The sequence below is a fragment of the Grammomys surdaster genome, unplaced genomic scaffold (assembly GCF_004785775.1).
Source record: "Grammomys surdaster isolate TR1022 unplaced genomic scaffold, NIH_TR_1.0 125284, whole genome shotgun sequence".
Taxonomy (NCBI): domain Eukaryota; kingdom Metazoa; phylum Chordata; class Mammalia; order Rodentia; family Muridae; genus Grammomys; species Grammomys surdaster.
Window position 1 is genome coordinate 1,326,546 of NW_021620163.1, and position 6,508 is coordinate 1,333,053.

Below are 6,508 nucleotides of genomic sequence, written 5' to 3' on the forward strand. Positions count from 1 at the left end.
TCAAATTCAGATCAAAAAAAAAAAAAGCTAAATGTAATAACAGCCAGCGGACAGGTCTCTAAGAAAGAAAGAATATGTTTGACTTAGAATCACATTTTATAAATTAATCCAGGTTGTGTTGATACAGCAATTTCCCTAGGCTCAAAAGTTTACTCTTAGAACATAAGCTAGCCTCTTCTGGAAGTCATGGTAGTGGGTTATTATCATCCTGTCTCTGTTTAAAAGGGACTAAATAGTTGGATTTTAAAAGTGCATGCCTTGCTGACAGGAGTCTGATATAGCTGTCTCCTGAGAGGCTCTGCCAGAGCCTGACAAATACAGAGCCAACCATTGGACTGAGCACGAGGTCCTCAATGGGGTCCCCAGTTGAGGAGTTAAAGAACTGAAGGAGCTGAAAGGGTTTGCAACCCCATAGGAAGAACAATATTATCAACCAAACAGATCCTCCAGAGCTCCCAGGACTAAATCACCAACCAGAGAGTACACATGGAGAACCCCAAGGCTCCAGGTGCATATATTGCAGAAGATGGCCTTGTTCAACATCAATGGGAGGAGAGGCCCTTGGTCCTGTGAAGGCTCAATATCTCAGTGTAGGAGAATTCAAGATCGGGAAGGTGAGAGTGGGTGGGTGGGTGGGTGGGAGGAGTAACACCCTCATAGAAGCAGGGGAGAGTGGATGGGATGGGGGTTTCAGGGGAGGGAATAGGGGGAGGGGATAACATTTAAAATGTAAATAAAGAAAATATCAAATTTAAAAAAGGAAATAAAATGTTCAAGCCTGTAAACAGATGAGTGCCCTGGAGCTCACTGAGCGTTATTGAGCTTCATCATGCCAGCCACACACAACTTGCCACTGTAGCTAGTGCACTGTAGATGCTGACCTGACACTTTATACGTCTAGCTTTAAGTTAACCAGCATAGATTTGACAGAATGCCATAGCTTGTCCAAGGGGAAAGGTGGCCTCACTCAGATGGATGCAGTTGTCTTCAGCCTGTGCTTTTGTTCTAGTAACACATTTAAAAAACAAAAAACAAAAAAAAAAAAACAAAAAAAATGGCGAAAGACAGAAGAGAAGAGTGACTGAAAGAAAATATATAGGTTAAAATCTGTATACGCTAAATTTTGTTAACAGAATTTATGTATATAAATTTATGTATTTCTAGCAAAAAAAAAATTTCTAGCTTTCAGAAAAAGAGATAAAGAGGTAGAAAAAAATCACTACATGATCAAAAGAAATAATTCTGTGCAACCACAGTGAGCTACATGTCAAGGAAGACCCTGTTAGTACAATGAGGTACAATAATATTGATTATAGCCCATTAAGTTAGCATCTTTTTCTGGTTATTTCATAGAGCCTGTTCAGCTAACTCGTCAATATCTACCTGCGTATTCTAGCTTCAATTCAGTTTGTGGATCTCTGCCTGAGCAGCTGAGATATTACTACTGTACTTAACTCTGTCTTTACTCTGTGTTAGAGCTGTGCATAGCTTGAGTCTTGGCTCTCCCTATAGCCATGTGACTCCTTGCATTGAACTGCTTCTAGAAACTATAATTTTGGATTCCATTTCAGCTCCCACCTTCCCAATGCAAGAATGTAGATAACTATTCCCACAGAACCTCATTTATTGTTATCTTTTGTGACTCTATCCTAAACGTGGAGTCTTTGTTGGAACATTTAGTAATACAAGTCAATAACAACTGCAATTTGAGAGGAATCTGTGTGCTTTTGGAAATATTTCCAACTGGATATACATGATATAGTATTTGTTTCTCTTCAGTCTCTGAATCCATCCCTCTCTTCATTTTATAGTATTACTTGGTTACTATTAAAGTTAATATTTATAGACTAATTGTCTAAATAAATGTTTTAACTGTAATAATAGTCACTGTGACCCAAATGTCCAAACCAGCAAATAATTCAAAGGAATTATTTTACTTTTAATTATGCTAAAGAGAGACAACAGTAGTGCCCTTGGAGTTGAAAAGATAGTGTTGATTTACCTAGGGTTGGATCTAAATTAGGGAGTGAGACATCTGACGCGTGAGCTAAAAACTGAACTTGCAAAAACATTATGCATTCTTGTGTATTGAGCCAACTCTCTAGACAACTGGATTGTATTTTGGGGTGTTATCATGCTCTTTTAAATTTAAATGAGGCTTCACAATTTAATTTATCTTTAATACATTTTTATAGCATACCAACTTACACTTTCTCATTCTGTAATACTGTATTATTAATATTGTGAAAATGACAATTCTATCAAGAGTAGCTTACAGATATGAAACATTCTCAGTCAAACAGCTCTTCCTTCTTCACAGAAAAGAAAAACATCATAATATGATATGGAATTACAAAGACCATGCTGTGCTATTACCAGTCCACACTTCAGTATATTTTACAGCACTATAATAAGGAACAATATATTGCTGACAAAAATACAAATGTAGACCAATGGAATAAAATAGCATACCTAAAGAGGACTACTCATAATTACCAACATTTAATAACTAGACAAGGAAGAGGAAAAGCTAAACTGGAGAAAAGAGTATCATTAAGAATTAGTATTGAAAAACTGGCTGACTACCTGCAGAAAAATGAAAATTTAAATCCAAAATCCAAATTATAAAATTCTGAATCTTTGGCTCTGGAAACAGCCATCAAAGTGAAGTAAAGAGTCACAGAATGGAAGAAAATTTGTCCTACTGTACATAACAGAGGAGTTTTACCTGGAATCCAAAAACAAAAAAGAAAGAGAGAAAGAAAAAGAAAGAAAAAAGAAGGAAAGAAGGAAGGAAGGAAGGAAGGAAGGAAGGAAGGAAGGAAGGAAGGAAAGAAGGAAGGAAGGAAAGAAAAGAAAAGAAAAGAAAAGAAAAGAAAAGAAAAGAAAAGTGTCGGGAGCCAATTAAAATGGACTGAGAACTCTCTCTTTTTTTAAAATAATTTATTTTTTCTCAAATCGTAATTCATTCACACAGGGGTTATAAACACAGAAAGGCAGGATGTGGGGAAGGGAATGACACTGGAGTGTGGGTGTTCAGGGGGAATACAGATATCTTTCAGAACCAGGTATCAGCTGGGTTCAGGGGACAGGTCACTATGACACTGCCCTATGAGTCGCTTGTCCTTATCTAAGTTGGCATTGTCTGCCAAGGCTACCTATTTACAAGGTCTATGACTTCTCAGGCTTGTAAATTTCCACAAAAGCTGCCTGTTTACATTAGCTTATAGCCATCTGTTTCAATGTTTTTCCACTGAGACCCAAGACTTGGTGTTAGTATACATGTATGACAGGCCTATTGCTGATTTTAGGCCTATGGCTGATTTTAGGCCTACAGTGTGTAAGCAGGGCTGCCCCTGACATCTCCTCCCTTCTCTAAGTATAGAAGGGCTGTGGCGATTCTAATCTTGCAAAGGCGGGGATAGAGGCCTGACCTCCAGTACTTGAAGGGGACCTTGTAATGGCTCCAGTCCCCCCTGTCGTTGTCCAGTGAGGCATGAGGGCCATACCCATCCTGATGTCTTTTTCCTGGAGAGGGAATACTTTTGACATCAACCCCTATGCACTCAGGCTTGTCCCTCAGGGAACCCAGAGTTCTCATTGATATAAAAAGACTAAGAAACAACATGGAAAATCTTCATCACTTTTGCAATTAGGGACATGTAAATTAGAACATATGCACACTGCTAATCTCCAGACAGAAATGTAATAGGTTAAAGAAGTTTTCATATTTCTTAAATCAAAATAATATAATACACGTGCTTTAAAGAAAATGATATTTCTGGCAGAAATATAATAGTGAAACATTGTTTTCAAAATTCTTATGTATCTGTTATATAAGTTCCTTTGTTAAAATCAAATAAATTACACCATATTATTTAATTAAAATACATCTATTTAAGTTGCCTTTCAACACACTAGTATTTATATACCCATAATGAACAGGAGAAACTGTGACTTTAATTTTAATTTACATTCCTCTAAATTCCTTATAATAATATATGTAATTAAATATGTTCCCAAGATAAACCTCTCTAATTTGCATTATTGCACATCTAATAATTTTTAAACCTTTATGTTTAGTTAATGTTTAAGAGGGTTTTGTTTGTGTTTGTATGTGTGTACCCTACGTATGCCAGGTGCACCTGGAGATCAGAAGAGATTATCTGACAGCCAGAAATTACACTTAAAGATTGTTGTGAGCTGTCATGTTTGTGTTTAAAACCTAACTCCACAATAGTTAAAAATGTTCTTATTCACTGAAGCATGTATTTCAAGCTCCTAAACTTACATTACTTAACAAAAAAATGCATTTGGTAAGACTTTCTGTCCTTCTTATACTTCTTGCTACTATAGTCTCTTAATTATTTATACTAGTAAAATGATTGTTTATGAAGTTTCCCAGGGACTGTAAGAGGAAAATATGTTGGAGCTCCCACAATTGGGCCTATTCTAAAGTATTATTTTAGAAACAGATAATGGAATGGGTGTACAGTGTGTGGATATGCTAAAAAATAAAGCAATTGGCTAACTGTGAAGTGTCAATTATGTAGTCCGTGGGCTATATACCAATGAAATATTCAAAAGTTACAGGCATTAAAGCATTGAATTACTCCAAAAGTTGAAAACAAACTGAACAGAAATGTCTTGGAAATAACTACATAGGGGTAAAAATTTAATTATTTAAATCTCTGGTTCAGTTAAATTACAATAGTACAAATTATATTTTCTTCAAAAATATGTAAATATATAATCTATATATTTTACAATATAAATTAACTTGAATTTTTTATTCTGATATATCAAGTTGAGGACAATTGTAAGAAATAATACTTCTCACTTTAATTAGGTGTTTCATGCTGTCACAGGGGAATAAAAGACCATGAGGAAAATTAATCACAGATTTTTATAGCAGCACGGCCTAAAGGGAAGAGGATGCAGAGTCATGAGTCCCAAGTGGAAAATAAAATAATGTAATGCTGTCTTATATTGTGCTACTGAAGAACAACTTACTTCTGATAGGTACCACAAATACAATAACATAAGGTTACAAATTACCCTTTCAGAAAAGACGTAAGCAGTTTTTAAATTAATAAACTATATAGGCTATTTGGGTAAGTATATTTAAAATCATTAAAAGAACTATTATCTATTCCTGCTAGTAATATTCTGAGGGCCTTTATTTGTATCTATAAAACCATATTTAATTCTTTTTTTTTTTTTTTTTTTTGGTTTTTCGAGACAGGGTTTCTCTGTATAGCCCTGGTTGTCCTGGAACTCATTCTGTAGACCAGGCTGGCCTCGAACTCAGAAATCCGCCTGCCTCTGCCTCTGCCTCCCAAGTGCTAGGATTAAAGGCGTGCGCCACCACCGCCCGGCCAGAACTTCTCCCCACCACTAACAGGTAGGTTTTTCTTTTCTTTTTCTTTCCTTTTTTTTTTTTTTTTTTTTTTTGAGACAGGGTTTCTCTGTATAGCCCTGGCTGTCCTGGAACTCACTCTGTAGACCAGGCTGTCCTCGAACTCAGAAATCCACCTGCCTCTGCCTCCCAAGTGCTGGGATTAAAGGCGTGCGCCACCACCGCCCAGCTATTTAATTCTTTTAATAGACTTTTAGAAGATATTCTTTATTAATTTCAATCTCTGTATGGATACATGTGGGATTTTAAAGACATCATTTTGAAGATCTATTTATTTATTTTATGTATATGAATACACTGTAGCTGTCTTCAGACACACCAGAGAGGGCATCAGATCCCATTATAGATAGTTGTAAGCCACCATGGGGGTGGCTGGGACTTGAATTCAGGACCTCTGGAAGAGCAGCCAATGCTCTTAACCACTGAGCTATATCTCTCCAGCCCTAAAGACATCATTTTGTTTACCTTTATTTTGATTATCTCTTAGTACAATTTCATTAAGATTAAAATTATGGAAAACTATATTAAAAGTAATAATTATTAAATTTAAAATCTTACTGTGCTACTTAGGAAAATTCTCCCATATATATATATCTCCATCTTCTGAGATCTACTTTGATTTCTTTGCTCAGAGAGTTGAAGTTCTTGTCATAGAGATCTTTCACTTGCTTGGTTAGATTCACTCCAGGATAGTTTATATTATTTGTGAATACTGTGAAGGGTGTCAGTTCCCTAATTTCTTTTTAGCCCGTTTATCCTTCGAGTAGAGGAAGGCTGCTGATTTGTTTGAGTTGATTTTATAACCAACTACTTTGCAGAAGTTGTTTACCTGGTTTAAGAGTTCTCTGGTGAAAGTTTTAGGGTCACTTAAGTATACTATATCATCTGCAAATAGTGAAATTTTGACTTCTTTCTTTACTCTTTGTATCCCTTTGACTTACTTTTTTTGTCTAATAGCTCTGGCTAGGGCTTCCAGTACTATATTGAATAGTTAGGGTAAGAGTGGACAGCTTTTTAGTCCAGGATCTTAGTGGGATTGCTTCAAGTTTCTCTCCATTTAGTTTGATGTTGGCTACTGGCTTGCTGTAT